This window comes from Eleutherodactylus coqui, chromosome 3 (assembly GCF_035609145.1).
Source record: "Eleutherodactylus coqui strain aEleCoq1 chromosome 3, aEleCoq1.hap1, whole genome shotgun sequence".
Taxonomy (NCBI): Eukaryota; Metazoa; Chordata; class Amphibia; order Anura; family Eleutherodactylidae; genus Eleutherodactylus; species Eleutherodactylus coqui.
The window spans coordinates 86,976,488-86,994,324 of NC_089839.1; the positions used below are offsets into that span (position 1 = coordinate 86,976,488).

Sequence of the window (17,837 nt, forward strand, 5' to 3'; positions counted from 1 at the left end):
CCTGGAATTTATTCAGTTGCGCCCTGAAATCAAACGGGTGCTCCCTCCATTATAGGCCTAGCCATGCGTCCTCTAAGAAGATTGGGGCTACAATAGGTATGTTTCTGAACAGAGTAAAAACAGGGGTACCCATTTTGGGGTGCAAGTCTTTATTCATATATGTGCTGTACAAAAAAACCTGCTTTTAAAATCACAGAATTACCAAAAAAATTAAAATCGTAATTTTTTCCTTCTGCTTGGCTTAGATTCATTCAAAAACTGTAAAGTCAAAAAAGTCATAATACCCCTAGATAAATTCGGTAAGGGATCTAGTTTTTAAAATGGGGTCACTTGTGGGGACTCTCCATCGTTTTGGTCACTCAAGGGCTCTACAAGTGTGCAATAGGGCCTAAATCTCCTTCAAGCAAAATATTTAGCTTGAAGGCATTTTAGGTCCATTGCCCACTAGTAGAGCCCTTGATCGGCCAAAACAATAAGAACACCCACAAATCACCCCATTCTGAAAACTAGATTCCTTAATGAATTCCTGTAGTGGTGTACTGCATATTTTGACCTGACAGTTTTTGAATTAATTTAATCAAAACAGAAGGAAAAAATTGTGATTTACATTTTTTTGCAAGTTGTGTCATTTTAATAACAGGTTTTTTTTGTACAGCACACACATGGATGAAGACTTGCACCACAAAATGGATACTCCTGTTTGTCCTGTGTTCAGAAACATACCCATTGTGGCACTTATATAATGTCTCTATGCACAACGGGGCCCAAACCGAAAGGAGCAGCCAGTGGGTTTCAGAACAGAAATTTTCCTTGAAGGTGATTTAAGCCCCATTGCACCCTTGTAGAACCCTCAAGTGGCCAAAACGATAAAGAACCCTCACAAATGACCCCATTTAAAAAACTATACGCTTTAATAAATTCATGTAGGGGTGTTCTATGTATTTTTACCTCACAGTTTTTAAATAAATCTAAGCAAAGCAGTAGGAAAAATTACGATTTTCATTTTTTGGCAATTTTGTCATTTTAAAAAGTTTTTTTTGTACAGCAAACGTAGGAATGAAGACTTTCACCCCAAAATGGACCCTGCTGTTTGTCCTGTGTTCAGAAACATACCCATTACGGGCCTAATCCACTAAAAGAACACATGGCTAGGCCTGTAATGGAGGGAACATCAGTTGGATTTCAGGGCACAACTGAATAAATTCCAGGCCCTATTGCTCACTTGTGCAGAAAAGAAATTGACTCCCTAAAAACAATCCCACCCCCTGCCCTCCTTTTTGGCATTCCCTAAATCTTAGATAAAAGTAATAATGTAAACTGTATCGTTTGTCCAAAGACGGGGAAATTACAGAGGCTGGTTGGGATGGGCATGTGGGGCAATTAAACCAGGTATCTCGCCTCCACCCCTGCTTTTTGGGGGGTATTTCATGTTCTCAGCAGCAGGGATGGGGTATAAAAATTGATGCTCTGTGAGGCTTTGTTATCTTGCTGAGGTGCGGCTGTTTCACACAGAAAGCGCTCAAAAAGCTGATCCTGGAACTGCATGAAGGCAAGCGTTCCCATAGCTTCTTGTAAATTACGTATTACAGGCAGCGATCTGAATAACACCCGGGCTCTGAGGGTCAGATGTGGAATCCACTCGTGGAGGCCGGCAGCCGATACCAGCTGTGAGCCCGGTCGTGGCACTGCGCACAGCCGCGTAATGTACTGCGCATAACTGCGTACTCACTCACACGGTCATGCACAGTCTACAGTTTTTGTTTGTATTTCCTGCGCTGTCGCTTAGTGATGACACGGGTACCTGCAGCCCGTACACAATGTAATTACGTATCAGTTGTGGGTATATCTGATTGTGCACAATTACCCAAGGCAGCCAGAATCCTGTCAACAGTTCCTGAACAGGGGCCTTATTTGCATACTGCAGAAGTGAAGGATTCTGGCTGGTTGTGCACAAGTTCTCATTTTGCCTCTTTTCCGGGTGGTCTCCCTAGGCTAAGAGAGCACTGCAGCGGTGGTGGCAGGAGCTGAGGAACCCCTTGCCCATTATGCTCTGGTTTCTCTTCAGAACGTATAAATCTTTCGCCTTTTACTAAAGATTTCCGTGGAGAGGAGCAACACTGAGTTTTGTAGCAATTTTTGCATGCTCCAGTTTTGCTGGGGCTTCCTTATTCTGGTGAAAAAAGAGAGAGTGCTGTTTCCGAATGTGTTAACTGATCCTGAATGGGGGTCCTCATTTGCATGTTGCAGAAGCAAAGCATCCTGGGAAAGATGTGATCCTGGCTGATTGTGCACAATTACCCAAGGCAGCCAGAATCCTGTCAACAGTTCCTGAACAGGGGCCTTATTTGCATACTGCAGAAGTGAAGGATTCTGGCTGGTTGTGCACAATTTCTCATTTTGCCTCTTTTCCGGGTGGTCTCCCTAGGCTAAGAGAGCACTGCAGCGGTGGTGGCAGGAGCTGAGGAACCCCTTGCCCATTATGCTCTGGTTTCTCTTCAGAACGTATAAATCTTTTGCCTTTTACTAAAGATTTCCGTGGAGAGGAGCAACACTGAGTTTTGTAGCAATTTTTGCATGCTCCAGTTTTGCTGGGGCTTCCTTATTCTGGTGAAAAAAGAGAGAGTGCTGTTTCCGAATGTGTTAACTGATCCTGAATGGGGGTCCTCATTTGCATGTTGCAGAAGCAAAGCATCCTGGGAAAGATGTGATCATGGCTGATTGTGCACAATTACCCAAGCCAGCCAGAATCCTGTCAGCAGTTCCTGAACAGGGGCCTTATTTGCATACTGCAGAAGTGAAGGATTCTGGCTGGTTGTGCACAATTTCTCATTTTGCCTCTTTTCCGGGTGGTCTCCCTAGGCTAAGAGAGCACTGCAGCGGTGGTGGCAGGAGCTGAGGAACCCCTTGCCCATTATGCTCTGGTTTCTCTTCAGAACGTATAAATCTTTCGCCTTTTACTAAAGATTTCCGTGGAGAGGAGCAACACTGAGTTTTGTAGCAATTTTTGCATGCTCCAGTTTTGCTGGGGCTTCCTTATTCTGGTGAAAAAAGAGAGAGTGCTGTTTCCGAATGTGTTAACTGATCCTGAATGGGGGTCCTCATTTGCATGTTGCAGAAGCAAAGCATCCTGGGAAAGATGTGATCCTGGCTGATTGTGCACAATTACCCAAGGCAGCCAGAATCCTGTCAACAGTTCCTGAACAGGGGCCTTATTTGCATACTGCAGAAGTGAAGGATTCTGGCTGGTTGTGCACAATTTCTCATTTTGCCTCTTTTCCGGGTGGTCTCCCTAGGCTAAGAGAGCACTGCAGCGGTGGTGGCAGGAGCTGAGGAACCCCTTGCCCATTATGCTCTGGTTTCTCTTCAGAATGTATAAATCTTTCGCCTTTTACTAAAGATTTCCGTGGAGAGGAGCAACACTGAGTTTTGTAGCAATTTTTGCATGCTCCAGTTTTGCTGGGGCTTCCTTATTCTGGTGAAAAAAGAGAGAGTGCTGTTTCCGAATGTGTTAACTGATCCTGAATGGGGGTCCTCATTTGCATGTTGCAGAAGCAAAGCATCCTGGGAAAGATGTGATCCTGGCTGATTGTGCACAATTACCCAAGGCAGCCAGAATCCTGTCAACAGTTCCTGAACAGGGGCCTTATTTGCATACTGCAGAAGTGAAGGATTCTGGCTGGTTGTGCACAATTTCTCATTTTGCCTCTTTTCCGGGTGGTCTCCCTAGGCTAAGAGAGCACTGCAGCGGTGGTGGCAGGAGCTGAGGAACCCCTTGCCCATTATGCTCTGGTTTCTCTTCAGAACGTATAAATCTTTCGCCTTTTACTAAAGATTTCCGTGGAGAGGAGCAACACTGAGTTTTGTAGCAATTTTTGCATGCTCCAGTTTTGCTGGGGCTTCCTTATTCTGGTGAAAAAAGAGAGCGTGCTGTTTCTGAATGTGTTAACTGATCCTGAATGGGGGTCCTCATTTGCATGTAGCAGAAGCAAAGCATCCTGGGAAAGATGTGATCCTGGCTGATTGTGCACAATTACCCAAGGCAGCCAGAATCCTGTCAACAGTTCCTGAACAGGGGCCTTATTTGCATACTGCAGAAGTGAAGGATTCTGGCTGGTTGTGCACAATTTCTCATTTTGCCTCTTTTCCGGGTGGTCTCCCTAGGCTAAGAGAGCACTGCAGCGGTGGTGGCAGGAGCTGAGGAACCCCTTGCCCATTATGCTCTGGTTTCTCTTCAGAACGTATAAATCTTTCGCCTTTTACTAAAGATTTCCGTGGAGAGGAGCAACACTGAGTTTTGTAGCAATTTTTGCATGCTCCAGTTTTGCTGGGGCTTCCTTATTCTGGTGAAAAAAGAGAGAGTGCTGTTTCCGAATGTGTTAACTGATCCTGAATGGGGGTCCTCATTTGCATGTTGCAGAAGCAAAGCATCCTGGGAAAGATGTGATCCTGGCTGATTGTGCACAATTACCCAAGGCAGCCAGAATCCTGTCAACAGTTCCTGAACAGGGGCCTTATTTGCATACTGCAGAAGTGAAGGATTCTGGCTGGTTGTGCACAATTTCTCATTTTGCCTCTTTTCCGGGTGGTCTCCCTAGGCTAAGAGAGCACTGCAGCGGTGGTGGCAGGAGCTGAGGAACCCCTTGCCCATTATGCTCTGGTTTCTCTTCAGAATGTATAAATCTTTCGCCTTTTACTAAAGATTTCCGTGGAGAGGAGCAACACTGAGTTTTGTAGCAATTTTTGCATGCTCCAGTTTTGCTGGGGCTTCCTTATTCTGGTGAAAAAAGAGAGAGTGCTGTTTCCGAATGTGTTAACTGATCCTGAATGGGGGTCCTCATTTGCATGTTGCAGAAGCAAAGCATCCTGGGAAAGATGTGATCCTGGCTGATTGTGCACAATTACCCAAGGCAGCCAGAATCCTGTCAACAGTTCCTGAACAGGGGCCTTATTTGCATACTGCAGAAGTGAAGGATTCTGGCTGGTTGTGCACAATTTCTCATTTTGCCTCTTTTCCGGGTGGTCTCCCTAGGCTAAGAGAGCACTGCAGCGGTGGTGGCAGGAGCTGAGGAACCCCTTGCCCATTATGCTCTGGTTTCTCTTCAGAACGTATAAATCTTTCGCCTTTTACTAAAGATTTCCGTGGAGAGGAGCAACACTGAGTTTTGTAGCAATTTTTGCATGCTCCAGTTTTGCTGGGGCTTCCTTATTCTGGTGAAAAAAGAGAGCGTGCTGTTTCTGAATGTGTTAACTGATCCTGAATGGGGGTCCTCATTTGCATGTAGCAGAAGCAAAGCATCCTGGGAAAGATGTGATCCTGGCTGATTGTGCACAATTACCCAAGGCAGCCAGAATCCTGTCAACAGTTCCTGAACAGGGGCCTTATTTGCATACTGCAGAAGTGAAGGATTCTGGCTGGTTGTGCACAATTTCTCATTTTGCCTCTTTTCCGGGTGGTCTCCCTAGGCTAAGAGAGCACTGCAGCGGTGGTGGCAGGAACCCCTTGCCCATTATGCTCTGGTTTGTCTTCAGAACGTATAAATCTTTCGCCTTTTACTAAAGATTTCCGTGGAGAGGAGCAACACTGAGTTTTGTAGCAATTTTTGCATGCTCCAGTTTTGCTGGGGCTTCCTTATTCTGGTGAAAAAAGAGAGAGTGCTGTTTCCGAATGTGTTAACTGATCCTGAATGGGGGTCCTCATTTGCATGTTGCAGAAGCAAAGCATCCTGGGAAAGATGTGATCCTGGCTGATTGTGCACAATTACCCAAGGCAGCCAGAATCCTGTCAACAGTTCCTGAACAGGGACCTTATTTGCATACTGCAGAAGTGAAGGATTCTGGCTGGTTGTGCACAATTTCTCATTTTGCCTCTTTTCCGGGTGGTCTCCCCAGGCTAAGAGAGCACTGCAGCGGTGGTGGCAGGAGCTGAGGAACCCCTTGCCCATTATGCTCTGGTTTCTCTTCAGAACGTATAAATCTTTCGCCTTTTACTAAAGATTTCCGTGGAGAGGAGCAACACTGAGTTTTGTAGCAATTTTTGCATGCTCCAGTTTTGCTGGGGCTTCCTTATTCTGGTGAAAAAGAGAGAGTGCTGTTTCCGAATGTGTTAACTGATCCTGAATGGGGGTCCTCATTTGCATGTTGCAGAAGCAAAGCATCCTGGGAAAGATGTGATCCTGGCTGATTGTGCACAATTACCCAAGGCAGCCAGAATCCTGTCAACAGTTCCTGAACAGGGGCCTTATTTGCATACTGCAGAAGTGAAGGATTCTGGCTGGTTGTGCACAATTTCTCATTTTGCCTCTTTTCCGGGTGGTCTCCCTAGGCTAAGAGAGCACTGCAGCGGTGGTGGCAGGAGCTGAGGAACCCCTTGCCCATTATGCTCTGGTTTCTCTCCAGAACGTATAAATCTTTCGCCTTTTACTAAAGATTTCCGTGGAGAGGAGCAACACTGAGTTTTGTAGCAATTTTTGCATGCTCCAGTTTTGCTGGGGCTTCCTTATTCTGGTGAAAAAAGAGAGAGAGTGCTGTTTCCGAATGTGTTAACTGATCCTGAATGGGGGTCCTCATTTGCATGTTGCAGAAGCAAAGCATCCTGGGAAAGATGTGATCCTGGCTGATTGTGCACAATTACCCAAGGCAGCCAGAATCCTGTCAACAGTTCCTGAACAGGGGCCTTATTTGCATACTGCAGAAGTGAAGGATTCTGGCTGGTTGTGCACAATTTCTCATTTTGCCTCTTTTCCGGGTGGTCTCCCTAGGCTAAGAGAGCACTGCAGCGGTGGTGGCAGGAGCTGAGGAACCCCTTGCCCATTATGCTCTGGTTTCTCTTCAGAACGTATAAATCTTTCGCCTTTTACTAAAGATTTCCGTGGAGAGGAGCAACACTGAGTTTTGTAGCAATTTTTGCATGCTCCAGTTTTGCTGGGGCTTCCTTATTCTGGTGAAAAAAGAGAGAGTGCTGTTTCCGAATGTGTTAACTGATCCTGAATGGGGGTCCTCATTTGCATGTTGCAGAAGCAAAGCATCCTGGGAAAGATGTGATCCTGGCTGATTGTGCACAATTACCCAAGGCAGCCAGAATCCTGTCAACAGTTCCTGAACAGGGGCCTTATTTGCATACTGCAGAAGTGAAGGATTCTGGCTGGTTGTGCACAATTTCTCATTTTGCCTCTTTTCCGGGTGGTCTCCCTAGGCTAAGAGAGCACTGCAGCGGTGGTGGCAGGAGCTGAGGAACCCCTTGCCCATTATGCTCTGGTTTCTCTTCAGAACGTATAAATCTTTCGCCTTTTACTAAAGATTTCCGTGGAGAGGAGCAACACTGAGTTTTGTAGCAATTTTTGCATGCTCCAGTTTTGCTGGGGCTTCCTTATTCTGGTGAAAAAAGAGAGAGTGCTGTTTCCGAATGTGTTAACTGATCCTGAATGGGGGTCCTCATTTGCATGTTGCAGAAGCAAAGCATCCTGGGAAAGATGTGATCCTGGCTGATTGTGCACAATTACCCAAGGCAGCCAGAATCCTGTCAACAGTTCCTGAACAGGGGCCTTATTTGCATACTGCAGAAGTGAAGGATTCTGGCTGGTTGTGCACAATTTCTCATTTTGCCTCTTTTCCGGGTGGTCTCCCTAGGCTAAGAGAGCACTGCAGCGGTGGTGGCAGGAGCTGAGGAACCCCTTGCCCATTATGCTCTGGTTTCTCTTCAGAACGTATAAATCTTTCGCCTTTTACTAAAGATTTCCATGGAGAGGAGCAACACTGAGTTTTGTAGCAATTTTTGCATGCTCCAGTTTTGCTGGGGCTTCCTTATTCTGGTGAAAAAAGAGAGAGTGCTGTTTCCGAATGTGTTAACTGATCCTGAATGGGGGTCCTCATTTGCATGTTGCAGAAGCAAAGCATCCTGGGAAAGATGTGATCCTGGCTGATTGTGCACAATTACCCAAGGCAGCCAGAATCCTGTCAACAGTTCCTGAACAGGGGCCTTATTTGCATACTGCAGAAGTGAAGGATTCTGGCTGGTTGTGCACAATTTCTCATTTTGCCTCTTTTCTGGGTGGTCTCCCTAGGCTAAGAGAGCACTGCAGCGGTGGTGGCAGGAGCTGAGGAACCCCTTGCCCATTTTCTCTGGTTTCTCTTCAGAACGTATAAATCTTTCGCCTTTTACTAAAGATTTCCGTGGAGAGGAGCAACACTGAGTTTTGTAGCAATTTTTGCATGCTCCAGTTTTGCTGGGGCTTCCTTATTCTGGTGAAAAAAGAGAGCGTGCTGTTTCCGAATGTGTTAACTGATCCTGAATGGGGGTCCTCATTTGCATGTTGCAGAAGCAAAGCATCCTGGGAAAGATGTGATCCTGGCTGATTGTGCACAATTACCCAAGGCAGCCAGAATCCTGTCAACAGTTCCTGAACAGGGGCCTTATTTGCATAGTGCAGAAGTGAAGGATTCTGGCTGGTTGTGCACAATTTCTCATTTTGCCTCTTTTCCGGGTGGTCTCCCTAGGCTAAGAGAGCACTGCAGCGGTGGTGGCAGGAGCTGAGGAACCCCTTGCCCATTATGCTCTGGTTTCTCTTCAGAACGTATAAATCTTTCGCCTTTTACTAAAGATTTCCGTGGAGAGGAGCAACACTGAGTTTTGTAGCAATTTTTGCATGCTCCAGTTTTGCTGGGGCTTCCTTATTCTGGTGAAAAAAGAGAGAGTGCTGTTTCCGAATGTGTTAACTGATCCTGAATGGGGGTCCTCATTTGCATGTTGCAGAAGCAAAGCATCCTGGGAAAGATGTGATCCTGGCTGATTGTGCACAATTACCCAAGGCAGCCAGAATCCTGTCAACAGTTCCTGAACAGGGGCCTTATTTGCATACTGCAGAAGTGAAGGATTCTGGCTGGTTGTGCACAATTTCTCATTTTGCCTCTTTTCCGGGTGGTCTCCCTAGGCTAAGAGAGCACTGCAGCGGTGGTGGCAGGAACCCCTTGCCCATTATGCTCTGGTTTCTCTTCAGAACGTATAAATCTTTCGCCTTTTACTAAAGATTTCCGTGGAGAGGAGCAACACTGAGTTTTGTAGCAATTTTTGCATGCTCCAGTTTTGCTGGGGCTTCCTTATTCTGGTGAAAAAAGAGAGAGTGCTGTTTCCGAATGTGTTAACTGATCCTGAATGGGGGTCCTCATTTGCATGTTGCAGAAGCAAAGCATCCTGGGAAAGATGTGATCCTGGCTGATTGTGCACAATTACCCAAGGCAGCCAGAATCCTGTCAACAGTTCCTGAACAGGGGCCTTATTTGCATACTGCAGAAGTGAAGGATTCTGGCTGGTTGTGCACAATTTCTCATTTTGCCTCTTTTCCGGGTGGTCTCCCTAGGCTAAGAGAGCACTGCAGCGGTGGTGGCAGGAGCTGAGGAACCCCTTGCCCATTATGCTCTGGTTTCTCTTCAGAACGTATAAATCTTTCGCCTTTTACTAAAGATTTCCGTGGAGAGGAGCAACACTGAGTTTTGTAGCAATTTTTGCATGCTCCAGTTTTGCTGGGGCTTCCTTATTCTGGTGAAAAAAGAGAGCGTGCTGTTTCCGAATGTGTTAACTGATCCTGAATGGGGGTCCTCATTTGCATGTAGCAGAAGCAAAGCATCCTGGGAAAGATGTGATCCTGGCTGATTGTGCACAATTACCCAAGGCAGCCAGAATCCTGTCAACAGTTCCTGAACAGGGGCCTTATTTGCATACTGCAGAAGTGAAGGATTCTGGCTGGTTGTGCACAATTTCTCATTTTGCCTCTTTTCCGGGTGGTCTCCCTAGGCTAAGAGAGCACTGCAGCGGTGGTGGCAGGAGCTGAGGAACCCCTTGCCCATTATGCTCTGGTTTGTCTTCAGAACGTATAAATCTTTCGCCTTTTACTAAAGATTTCCGTGGAGAGGAGCAACACTGAGTTTTGTAGCAATATTTGCATGCTCCAGTTTTGCTGGGGCTTCCTTATTCTGGTGAAAAAAGAGAGAGTGCTGTTTCCGAATGTGTTAACTGATCCTGAATGGGGGTCCTCATTTGCATGTTGCAGAAGCAAAGCATCCTGGGAAAGATGTGATCCTGGCTGATTGTGCACAATTACCCAAGGCAGCCAGAATCCTGTCAACAGTTCCTGAACAGGGGCCTTATTTGCATACTGCAGAAGTGAAGGATTCTGGCTGGTTGTGCACAATTTCTCATTTTGCCTCTTTTCCGGGTGGTCTCCCTAGGCTAAGAGAGCACTGCAGCGGTGGTGGCAGGAGCTGAGGAACCCCTTGCCCATTATGCTCTGGTTTCTCTTCAGAACGTATAAATCTTTCGCCTTTTACTAAAGATTTCCGTGGAGAGGAGCAACACTGAGTTTTGTAGCAATTTTTGAATCCTCCAGTTTTGCTGGGGCTTCCTTATTCTGGTGAAAAAAGAGAGTGCTGTTTCCGAATGTGTTAACTGATCCTGAATGGGGGTCCTCATTTGCATGTTGCAGAAGCAAAGCTTCCTGGGAAAGATGTGATCCTGGCTGATTGTGCACAATTACCCAAGGCAGCCAGAATCCTGTCAACAGTTCCTGAACAGGGGCCTTATTTGCATACTGCAGAAGTGAAGGATTCTGGCTGGTTGTGCACAATTTCTCATTTTGCCTCTTTTCCGGGTGGTCTCCCTAGGCTAAGAGAGCACTGCAGCGGTGGTGGCAGGAGCTGAGGAACCCCTTGCCCATTTTCTCTGGTTTCTCTTCAGAACGTATAAATTTTTCGCCTTTTACTAAAGATTTCCGTGGAGAGGAGCAACACTGAGTTTTGTAGCAATTTTTGCATGCTCCAGTTTTGCTGGGGCTTCCTTATTCTGGTGAAAAAAGAGAGCGTGCTGTTTCCGAATGTGTTAACTGATCCTGAATGGGGGTCCTCATTTGCATGTTGCAGAAGCAAAGCATCCTGGGAAAGATGTGATCCTGGCTGATTGTGCACAATTACCCAAGGCAGCCAGAATCCTGTCAACAGTTCCTGAACAGGGGCCTTATTTGCATACTGCAGAAGTGAAGGATTCTGGCTGGTTGTGCACAATTTCTCATTTTGCCTCTTTTCCGGGTGGTCTCCCTAGGCTAAGAGAGCACTGCAGCGGTGGTGGCAGGAGCTGAGGAACCCCTTGCCCATTATGCTCTGGTTTCTCTTCAGAACGTATGAATCTTTCGCCTTTTACTAAAGATTTCCGTGGAGAGGAGCAACACTGAGTTTTGTAGCAATTTTTGCATGCTCCAGTTTTGCTGGGGCTTCCTTATTCTGGTGAAAAAAGAGAGAGTGCTGTTTCCGAATGTGTTAACTGATCCTGAATGGGGGTCCTCATTTGCATGTTGCAGAAGCAAAGCATCCTGGGAAAGATGTGATCCTGGCTGATTGTGCACAATTACCCAAGGCAGCCAGAATCCTGTCAACAGTTCCTGAACAGGGGCCTTATTTGCATACTGCAGAAGTGAAGGATTCTGGCTGGTTGTGCACAATTTCTCATTTTGCCTCTTTTCCGGGTGGTCTCCCTAGGCTAAGAGAGCACTGCAGCGGTGGTGGCAGGAGCTGAGGAACCCCTTGCCCATTATGCTCTGGTTTCTCTTCAGAACGTATAAATCTTTCGCCTTTTACTAAAGATTTCCGTGGAGAGGAGCAACACTGAGTTTTGTAGCAATTTTTGCATGCTCCAGTTTTGCTGGGGCTTCCTTATTCTGGTGAAAAAAGAGAGAGTGCTGTTTCCGAATGTGTTAACTGATCCTGAATGGGGGTCCTCATTTGCATGTTGCAGAAGCAAAGCATCCTGGGAAAGATGTGATCCTGGCTGATTGTGCACAATTACCCAAGGCAGCCAGAATCCTGTCAACAGTTCCTGAACAGGGGCCTTATTTGCATACTGCAGAAGTGAAGGATTCTGGCTGGTTGTGCACAATTTCTCATTTTGCCTCTTTTCCGGGTGGTCTCCCTAGGCTAAGAGAGCACTGCAGCGGTGGTGGCAGGAGCTGAGGAACCCCTTGCCCATTATGCTCTGGTTTCTCTTCAGAACGTATAAATCTTTCGCCTTTTACTAAAGATTTCCGTGGAGAGGAGCAACACTGAGTTTTGTAGCAATTTTTGCATGCTCCAGTTTTGCTGGGGCTTCCTTATTCTGGTGAAAAAAGAGAGAGTGCTGTTTCCGAATGTGTTAACTGATCCTGAATGGGGGTCCTCATTTGCATGTTGCAGAAGCAAAGCATCCTGGGAAAGATGTGATCCTGGCTGATTGTGCACAATTACCCAAGGCAGCCAGAATCCTGTCAACAGTTCCTGAACAGGGGCCTTATTTGCATACTGCAGAAGTGAAGGATTCTGGCTGGTTGTGCACAATTTCTCATTTTGCCTCTTTTCCGGGTGGTCTCCCTAGGCTAAGAGAGCACTGCAGCGGTGGTGGCAGGAGCTGAGGAACCCCTTGCCCATTATGCTCTGGTTTCTCTTCAGAACGTATAAATCTTTCGCCTTTTACTAAAGATTTCCGTGGAGAGGAGCAACACTGAGTTTTGTAGCAATTTTTGCATGCTCCAGTTTTGCTGGGGCTTCCTTATTCTGGTGAAAAAAGAGAGCGTGCTGTTTCCGAATGTGTTAACTGATCCTGAATGGGGGTCCTCATTTGCATGTTGCAGAAGCAAAGCATCCTGGGAAAGATGTGATCCTGGCTGATTGTGCACAATTACCCAAGGCAGCCAGAATCCTGTCAACAGTTCCTGAACAGGGGCCTTATTTGCATACTGCAGAAGTGAAGGATTCTGGCTGGTTGTGCACAATTTCTCATTTTGCCTCTTTTCCGGGTGGTCTCCCTAGGCTAAGAGAGCACTGCAGCGGTGGTGGCAGGAGCTGAGGAACCCCTTGCCCATTATGCTCTGGTTTCTCTTCAGAACGTATAAATCTTTCGCCTTTTACTAAAGATTTCCGTGGAGAGGAGCAACACTGAGTTTTGTAGCAATTTTTGCATGCTCCAGTTTTGCTGGGGCTTCCTTATTCTGGTGAAAAAAGAGAGAGTGCTGTTTCCGAATGTGTTAACTGATCCTGAATGGGGGTCCTCATTTGCATGTTGCAGAAGCAAAGCATCCTGGGAAAGATGTGATCCTGGCTGATTGTGCACAATTACCCAAGGCAGCCAGAATCCTGTCAACAGTTCCTGAACAGGGGCCTTATTTGCATACTGCAGAAGTGAAGGATTCTGGCTGGTTGTGCACAATTTCTCATTTTGCCTCTTTTCCGGGTGGTCTCCCTAGGCTAAGAGAGCACTGCAGCGGTGGTGGCAGGAGCTGAGGAACCCCTTGCCCATTATGCTCTGGTTTCTCTTCAGAACGTATACATCTTTCGCCTTTTACTAAAGATTTCCGTGGAGAGGAGCAACACTGAGTTTTGTAGCAATTTTTGCATGCTCCAGTTTTGCTGGGGCTTCCTTATTCTGGTGAAAAAAGAGAGAGTGCTGTTTCCGAATGTGTTAACTGATCCTGAATGGGGGTCCTCATTTGCATGTTGCAGAAGCAAAGCATCCTGGGAAAGATGTGATCCTGGCTGATTGTGCACAATTACCCAAGGCAGCCAGAATCCTGTCAACAGTTCCTGAACAGGGGCCTTATTTGCATACTGCAGAAGTGAAGGATTCTGGCTGGTTGTGCACAATTTCTCATTTTGCCTCTTTTCCGGGTGGTCTCCCCAGGCTAAGAGAGCACTGCAGCTGTGGTGGCAGGAGCTGAGGAACCCCTTGCCCATTATGCTCTGGTTTCTCTTCAGAACGTATAAATCTTTCGCCTTTTACTAAAGATTTCCGTGGAGAGGAGCAACACTGAGTTTTGTAGCAATTTTTGCATGCTCCAGTTTTGCTGGGGCTTCCTTATTCTGGTGAAAAAGAGAGAGTGCTGTTTCCGAATGTGTTAACTGATCCTGAATGGGGGTCCTCATTTGCATGTTGCAGAAGCAAAGCATCCTGGGAAAGATGTGATCCTGGCTGATTGTGCACAATTACCCAAGGCAGCCAGAATCCTGTCAACAGTTCCTGAACAGGGGCCTTATTTGCATACTGCAGAAGTGAAGGATTCTGGCTGGTTGTGCACAATTTCTCATTTTGCCTCTTTTCCGGGTGGTCTCCCTAGGCTAAGAGAGCACTGCAGCGGTGGTGGCAGGAGCTGAGGAACCCCTTGCCCATTATGCTCTGGTTTCTGTTCAGAACGTATAAATCTTTCGCCTTTTACTAAAGATTTCCGTGGAGAGGAGCAACACTGAGTTTTGTAGCAATTTTTGCATGCTCCAGTTTTGCTGGGGCTTCCTTATTCTGGTGAAAAAAGAGAGAGTGCTGTTTCCGAATGTGTTAACTGATCCTGAATGGGGGTCCTCATTTGCATGTTGCAGAAGCAAAGCATCCTGGGAAAGATGTGATCCTGGCTGATTGTGCACAATTACCCAAGGCAGCCAGAATCCTGTCAACAGTTCCTGAACAGGGGCCTTATTTGCATACTGCAGAAGTGAAGGATTCTGGCTGGTTGTGCACAATTTCTCATTTTGCCTCTTTTCCGGGTGGTCTCCCTAGGCTAAGAGAGCACTGCAGCGGTGGTGGCAGGAGCTGAGGAACCCCTTGCCCATTATGCTCTGGTTTCTCTTCAGAACGTATAAATCTTTCGCCTTTTACTAAAGATTTCCGTGGAGAGGAGCAACACTGAGTTTTGTAGCAATTTTTGCATGCTCCAGTTTTGCTGGGACTTCCTTATTCTGGTGAAAAAAGAGAGAGTGCTGTTTCCGAATGTGTTAACTGATCCTGAATGGGGGTCCTCATTTGCATGTTGCAGAAGCAAAGCATCCTGGGAAAGATGTGATCCTGGCTGATTGTGCACAATTACCCAAGGCAGCCAGAATCCTGTCAACAGTTCCTGAACAGGGGCCTTATTTGCATACTGCAGAAGTGAAGGATTCTGGCTGGTTGTGCACAATTTCTCATTTTGCCTCTTTTCCGGGTGGTCTCCCTAGGCTAAGAGAGCACTGCAGCGGTGGTGGCAGGAGCTGAGGAACCCCTTGCCCATTATGCTCTGGTTTGTCTTCAGAACGTATAAATCTTTCGCCTTTTACTAAAGATTTCCGTGGAGAGGAGCAACACTGAGTTTTGTAGCAATTTTTGCATGCTCCAGTTTTGCTGGGGCTTCCTTATTCTGGTGAAAAAAGAGAGAGTGCTGTTTCCGAATGTGTTAACTGATCCTGAATGGGGGTCCTCATTTGCATGTTGCAGAAGCAAAGCATCCTGGGAAAGATGTGATCCTGGCTGATTGTGCACAATTACCCAAGGCAGCCAGAATCCTGTCAACAGTTCCTGAACAGGGGCCTTATTTGCATACTGCAGAAGTGAAGGATTCTGGCTGGTTGTGCACAATTTCTCATTTTGCCTCTTTTCCGGGTGGTCTCCCTAGGCTAAGAGAGCACTGCAGCGGTGGTGGCAGGAGCTGAGGAACCCCTTGCCCATTATGCTCTGGTTTCTCTTCAGAACGTATAAATCTTTCGCCTTTTACTAAAGATTTCCGTGGAGAGGAGCAACACTGAGTTTTGTAGCAATTTTTGCATGCTCCAGTTTTGCTGGGGCTTCCTTATTCTGGTGAAAAAAGAGAGAGTGCTGTTTCCGAATGTGTTAACTGATCCTGAATGGGGGTCCTCATTTGCATGTTGCAGAAGCAAAGCATCCTGGGAAAGATGTGATCCTGGCTGATTGTGCACAATTACCCAAGGCAGCCAGAATCCTGTCAACAGTTCCTGAACAGGGGCCTTATTTGCATACTGCAGAAGTGAAGGATTCTGGCTGGTTGTGCACAATTTCTCATTTTGCCTCTTTTCCGGGTGGTCTCCCTAGGCTAAGAGAGCACTGCAGCGGTGGTGGCAGGAGCTGAGGAACCCCTTGCCCATTATGCTCTGGTTTCTCTTCAGAACGTATAAATCTTTCGCCTTTTACTAAAGATTTCCGTGGAGAGGAGCAACACTGAGTTTTGTAGCAATTTTTGCATGCTCCAGTTTTGCTGGGGCTTCCTTATTCTGGTGAAAAAAGAGAGCGTGCTGTTTCCGAATGTGTTAACTGATCCTGAATGGGGGTCCTCATTTGCATGTTGCAGAAGCAAAGCATCCTGGGAAAGATGTGATCCTGGCTGATTGTGCACAATTACCCAAGGCAGCCAGAATCCTGTCAACAGTTCCTGAACAGGGGCCTTATTTGCATACTGCAGAAGTGAAGGATTCTGGCTGGTTGTGCACAATTTCTCATTTTGCCTCTTTTCCGGGTGGTCTCCCCAGGCTAAGAGAGCACTGCAGCGGTGGTGGCAGGAGCTGAGGAACCCCTTGCCCATTATGCTCTGGTTTCTCTTCAGAACGTATAAATCTTTCGCCTTTTACTAAAGATTTCCGTGGAGAGGAGCAGCACTGAGTTTTGTAGCAATTTTTGCATGCTCCAGTTTTGCTGGGGCTTCCTTATTCTGGTGAAAAAAGAGAGCGTGCTGTTTCCGAATGTGTTAACTGATCCTGAATGGGGGTCCTCATTTGCATGTTGCAGAAGCAAAGCATCCTGGGAAAGATGTGATCCTGGCTGATTGTGCACAATTACCCAAGGCAGCCAGAATCCTGTCAACAGTTCCTGAACAGGGGCCTTATTTGCATACTGCAGAAGTGAAGGATTCTGGCTGGTTGTGCACAATTTCTCATTTTGCCTCTTTTCCGGGTGGTCTCCCCAGGCTAAGAGAGCACTGCAGCGGTGGTGGCAGGAGCTGAGGAACCCCTTGCCCATTATGCTCTGGTTTCTCTTCAGAACGTATAAATCTTTCGCCTTTTACTAAAGATTTCCGTGGAGAGGAGCAACACTGAGTTTTGTAGCAATTTTTGCATGCTCCAGTTTTGCTGGGGCTTCCTTATTCTGGTGAAAAAAGAGAGAGTGCTGTTTCCGAATGTGTTAACTGATCCTGAATGGGGGTCCTCATTTGCATGTTGCAGAAGCAAAGCATCCTGGGAAAGATGTGATCCTGGCTGATTGTGCACAATTACCCAAGGCAGCCAGAATCCTGTCAACAGTTCCTGAACAGGGGCCTTATTTGCATACTGCAGAAGTGAAGGATTCTGGCTGGTTGTGCACAATTTCTCATTTTGCCTCTTTTCCGGGTGGTCTCCCTAGGCTAAGAGAGCACTGCAGCGGTGGTGGCAGGAGCTGAGGAACCCCTTGCCCATTATGCTCTGGTTTCTCTTCAGAACGTATAAATCTTTCGCCTTTTACTAAAGATTTCCGTGGAGAGGAGCAACACTGAGTTTTGTAGCAATTTTTGCATGCTCTAGTTTTGCTGGGGCTTCCTTATTCTGGTGAAAAAAGAGAGCGTGCTGTTTCCGAATGTGTTAACTGTTCCTGAATGGGGGTCCTCATTTGCATGTTGCAGAAGCAAAGCATCCTGGGAAAGATGTGATCCTGGCTGATTGTGCACAATTACCCAAGGCAGCCAGAATCCTGTCAACAGTTCCTGAACAGGGGCCTTATTTGCATACTGCAGAAGTGAAGGATTCTGGCTGGTTGTGCACAATTTCTCATTTTGCCTCTTTTCCGGGTGGTCTCCCTAGGCTAAGAGAGCACTGCAGCGGTGGTGGCAGGAGCTGAGGAACCCCTTGCCCATTATGCTCTGGTTTCTCTTCAGAACGTATAAATCTTTCACCTTTTACTAAAGATTTCCGTGGAGAGGAGCAACACTGAGTTTTGTAGCAATTTTTGCATGCTCCAGTTTTGCTGGGGCTTCCTTATTCTGGTGAAAAAAGAGAGAGTGCTGTTTCCGAATGTGTTAACTGATCCTGAATGGGGGTCCTCA

The 17,837-nt window shown here is 46.7% G+C and overlaps 37 non-coding genes across 37 annotated transcripts; all 37 read left to right on the forward strand.

The window, feature by feature from the left end:
• Window positions 1-2,045: 2,045 nt before the first annotated feature.
• LOC136622340 (U5 spliceosomal RNA) lies at window positions 2,046-2,162 on the forward strand. Its single transcript, XR_010791560.1, has one exon. It is a non-coding gene; the product is annotated as a U5 spliceosomal RNA (small nuclear RNA).
• Window positions 2,163-2,479: 317 nt separating this feature from the next.
• On the forward strand, window positions 2,480-2,596 carry LOC136622208 (U5 spliceosomal RNA). Its single transcript, XR_010791432.1, has one exon. It is a non-coding gene; the product is annotated as a U5 spliceosomal RNA (small nuclear RNA).
• A 317-nt stretch (window positions 2,597-2,913) lies between these two features.
• On the forward strand, window positions 2,914-3,030 carry LOC136622353 (U5 spliceosomal RNA). The gene has a single exon (XR_010791571.1). It is a non-coding gene; the product is annotated as a U5 spliceosomal RNA (small nuclear RNA).
• A 317-nt stretch (window positions 3,031-3,347) lies between these two features.
• Window positions 3,348-3,464, forward strand: LOC136622308 (U5 spliceosomal RNA). The gene has a single exon (XR_010791529.1). It is a non-coding gene; the product is annotated as a U5 spliceosomal RNA (small nuclear RNA).
• Window positions 3,465-3,781: 317 nt separating this feature from the next.
• LOC136622364 (U5 spliceosomal RNA) lies at window positions 3,782-3,898 on the forward strand. Its single transcript, XR_010791582.1, has one exon. It is a non-coding gene; the product is annotated as a U5 spliceosomal RNA (small nuclear RNA).
• A 317-nt stretch (window positions 3,899-4,215) lies between these two features.
• LOC136622375 (U5 spliceosomal RNA) lies at window positions 4,216-4,332 on the forward strand. Its single transcript, XR_010791594.1, has one exon. It is a non-coding gene; the product is annotated as a U5 spliceosomal RNA (small nuclear RNA).
• Window positions 4,333-4,649: 317 nt separating this feature from the next.
• Window positions 4,650-4,766, forward strand: LOC136622309 (U5 spliceosomal RNA). The gene has a single exon (XR_010791530.1). It is a non-coding gene; the product is annotated as a U5 spliceosomal RNA (small nuclear RNA).
• A 317-nt stretch (window positions 4,767-5,083) lies between these two features.
• Window positions 5,084-5,200, forward strand: LOC136622387 (U5 spliceosomal RNA). Its single transcript, XR_010791605.1, has one exon. It is a non-coding gene; the product is annotated as a U5 spliceosomal RNA (small nuclear RNA).
• Window positions 5,201-5,509: 309 nt separating this feature from the next.
• On the forward strand, window positions 5,510-5,626 carry LOC136622512 (U5 spliceosomal RNA). Its single transcript, XR_010791725.1, has one exon. It is a non-coding gene; the product is annotated as a U5 spliceosomal RNA (small nuclear RNA).
• A 317-nt stretch (window positions 5,627-5,943) lies between these two features.
• On the forward strand, window positions 5,944-6,060 carry LOC136622399 (U5 spliceosomal RNA). Its single transcript, XR_010791616.1, has one exon. It is a non-coding gene; the product is annotated as a U5 spliceosomal RNA (small nuclear RNA).
• A 316-nt stretch (window positions 6,061-6,376) lies between these two features.
• Window positions 6,377-6,493, forward strand: LOC136622961 (U5 spliceosomal RNA). The gene has a single exon (XR_010792136.1). It is a non-coding gene; the product is annotated as a U5 spliceosomal RNA (small nuclear RNA).
• A 319-nt stretch (window positions 6,494-6,812) lies between these two features.
• Window positions 6,813-6,929, forward strand: LOC136622410 (U5 spliceosomal RNA). The gene has a single exon (XR_010791627.1). It is a non-coding gene; the product is annotated as a U5 spliceosomal RNA (small nuclear RNA).
• Window positions 6,930-7,246: 317 nt separating this feature from the next.
• LOC136622421 (U5 spliceosomal RNA) lies at window positions 7,247-7,363 on the forward strand. The gene has a single exon (XR_010791638.1). It is a non-coding gene; the product is annotated as a U5 spliceosomal RNA (small nuclear RNA).
• A 317-nt stretch (window positions 7,364-7,680) lies between these two features.
• LOC136622454 (U5 spliceosomal RNA) lies at window positions 7,681-7,797 on the forward strand. Its single transcript, XR_010791670.1, has one exon. It is a non-coding gene; the product is annotated as a U5 spliceosomal RNA (small nuclear RNA).
• Window positions 7,798-8,113: 316 nt separating this feature from the next.
• On the forward strand, window positions 8,114-8,230 carry LOC136622244 (U5 spliceosomal RNA). Its single transcript, XR_010791468.1, has one exon. It is a non-coding gene; the product is annotated as a U5 spliceosomal RNA (small nuclear RNA).
• A 317-nt stretch (window positions 8,231-8,547) lies between these two features.
• LOC136622432 (U5 spliceosomal RNA) lies at window positions 8,548-8,664 on the forward strand. Its single transcript, XR_010791649.1, has one exon. It is a non-coding gene; the product is annotated as a U5 spliceosomal RNA (small nuclear RNA).
• Window positions 8,665-8,973: 309 nt separating this feature from the next.
• Window positions 8,974-9,090, forward strand: LOC136622445 (U5 spliceosomal RNA). Its single transcript, XR_010791661.1, has one exon. It is a non-coding gene; the product is annotated as a U5 spliceosomal RNA (small nuclear RNA).
• Window positions 9,091-9,407: 317 nt separating this feature from the next.
• Window positions 9,408-9,524, forward strand: LOC136622458 (U5 spliceosomal RNA). Its single transcript, XR_010791673.1, has one exon. It is a non-coding gene; the product is annotated as a U5 spliceosomal RNA (small nuclear RNA).
• A 317-nt stretch (window positions 9,525-9,841) lies between these two features.
• LOC136622618 (U5 spliceosomal RNA) lies at window positions 9,842-9,958 on the forward strand. Its single transcript, XR_010791825.1, has one exon. It is a non-coding gene; the product is annotated as a U5 spliceosomal RNA (small nuclear RNA).
• Window positions 9,959-10,275: 317 nt separating this feature from the next.
• On the forward strand, window positions 10,276-10,392 carry LOC136622426 (U5 spliceosomal RNA). The gene has a single exon (XR_010791643.1). It is a non-coding gene; the product is annotated as a U5 spliceosomal RNA (small nuclear RNA).
• A 314-nt stretch (window positions 10,393-10,706) lies between these two features.
• On the forward strand, window positions 10,707-10,823 carry LOC136622419 (U5 spliceosomal RNA). Its single transcript, XR_010791636.1, has one exon. It is a non-coding gene; the product is annotated as a U5 spliceosomal RNA (small nuclear RNA).
• Window positions 10,824-11,140: 317 nt separating this feature from the next.
• On the forward strand, window positions 11,141-11,257 carry LOC136622414 (U5 spliceosomal RNA). Its single transcript, XR_010791631.1, has one exon. It is a non-coding gene; the product is annotated as a U5 spliceosomal RNA (small nuclear RNA).
• Window positions 11,258-11,574: 317 nt separating this feature from the next.
• Window positions 11,575-11,691, forward strand: LOC136622470 (U5 spliceosomal RNA). Its single transcript, XR_010791685.1, has one exon. It is a non-coding gene; the product is annotated as a U5 spliceosomal RNA (small nuclear RNA).
• A 317-nt stretch (window positions 11,692-12,008) lies between these two features.
• LOC136622482 (U5 spliceosomal RNA) lies at window positions 12,009-12,125 on the forward strand. The gene has a single exon (XR_010791696.1). It is a non-coding gene; the product is annotated as a U5 spliceosomal RNA (small nuclear RNA).
• Window positions 12,126-12,442: 317 nt separating this feature from the next.
• Window positions 12,443-12,559, forward strand: LOC136622493 (U5 spliceosomal RNA). Its single transcript, XR_010791707.1, has one exon. It is a non-coding gene; the product is annotated as a U5 spliceosomal RNA (small nuclear RNA).
• Window positions 12,560-12,876: 317 nt separating this feature from the next.
• Window positions 12,877-12,993, forward strand: LOC136622504 (U5 spliceosomal RNA). The gene has a single exon (XR_010791718.1). It is a non-coding gene; the product is annotated as a U5 spliceosomal RNA (small nuclear RNA).
• A 317-nt stretch (window positions 12,994-13,310) lies between these two features.
• LOC136622507 (U5 spliceosomal RNA) lies at window positions 13,311-13,427 on the forward strand. The gene has a single exon (XR_010791721.1). It is a non-coding gene; the product is annotated as a U5 spliceosomal RNA (small nuclear RNA).
• Window positions 13,428-13,744: 317 nt separating this feature from the next.
• On the forward strand, window positions 13,745-13,861 carry LOC136622516 (U5 spliceosomal RNA). The gene has a single exon (XR_010791729.1). It is a non-coding gene; the product is annotated as a U5 spliceosomal RNA (small nuclear RNA).
• A 316-nt stretch (window positions 13,862-14,177) lies between these two features.
• Window positions 14,178-14,294, forward strand: LOC136622447 (U5 spliceosomal RNA). Its single transcript, XR_010791662.1, has one exon. It is a non-coding gene; the product is annotated as a U5 spliceosomal RNA (small nuclear RNA).
• A 317-nt stretch (window positions 14,295-14,611) lies between these two features.
• LOC136622304 (U5 spliceosomal RNA) lies at window positions 14,612-14,728 on the forward strand. The gene has a single exon (XR_010791525.1). It is a non-coding gene; the product is annotated as a U5 spliceosomal RNA (small nuclear RNA).
• A 317-nt stretch (window positions 14,729-15,045) lies between these two features.
• On the forward strand, window positions 15,046-15,162 carry LOC136622513 (U5 spliceosomal RNA). The gene has a single exon (XR_010791726.1). It is a non-coding gene; the product is annotated as a U5 spliceosomal RNA (small nuclear RNA).
• A 317-nt stretch (window positions 15,163-15,479) lies between these two features.
• LOC136622528 (U5 spliceosomal RNA) lies at window positions 15,480-15,596 on the forward strand. Its single transcript, XR_010791740.1, has one exon. It is a non-coding gene; the product is annotated as a U5 spliceosomal RNA (small nuclear RNA).
• A 317-nt stretch (window positions 15,597-15,913) lies between these two features.
• LOC136622539 (U5 spliceosomal RNA) lies at window positions 15,914-16,030 on the forward strand. The gene has a single exon (XR_010791751.1). It is a non-coding gene; the product is annotated as a U5 spliceosomal RNA (small nuclear RNA).
• A 317-nt stretch (window positions 16,031-16,347) lies between these two features.
• Window positions 16,348-16,464, forward strand: LOC136622253 (U5 spliceosomal RNA). Its single transcript, XR_010791476.1, has one exon. It is a non-coding gene; the product is annotated as a U5 spliceosomal RNA (small nuclear RNA).
• Window positions 16,465-16,781: 317 nt separating this feature from the next.
• LOC136622551 (U5 spliceosomal RNA) lies at window positions 16,782-16,898 on the forward strand. Its single transcript, XR_010791762.1, has one exon. It is a non-coding gene; the product is annotated as a U5 spliceosomal RNA (small nuclear RNA).
• Window positions 16,899-17,215: 317 nt separating this feature from the next.
• On the forward strand, window positions 17,216-17,332 carry LOC136622251 (U5 spliceosomal RNA). Its single transcript, XR_010791475.1, has one exon. It is a non-coding gene; the product is annotated as a U5 spliceosomal RNA (small nuclear RNA).
• Window positions 17,333-17,649: 317 nt separating this feature from the next.
• On the forward strand, window positions 17,650-17,766 carry LOC136622485 (U5 spliceosomal RNA). Its single transcript, XR_010791699.1, has one exon. It is a non-coding gene; the product is annotated as a U5 spliceosomal RNA (small nuclear RNA).
• Window positions 17,767-17,837: the final 71 nt, after the last annotated feature.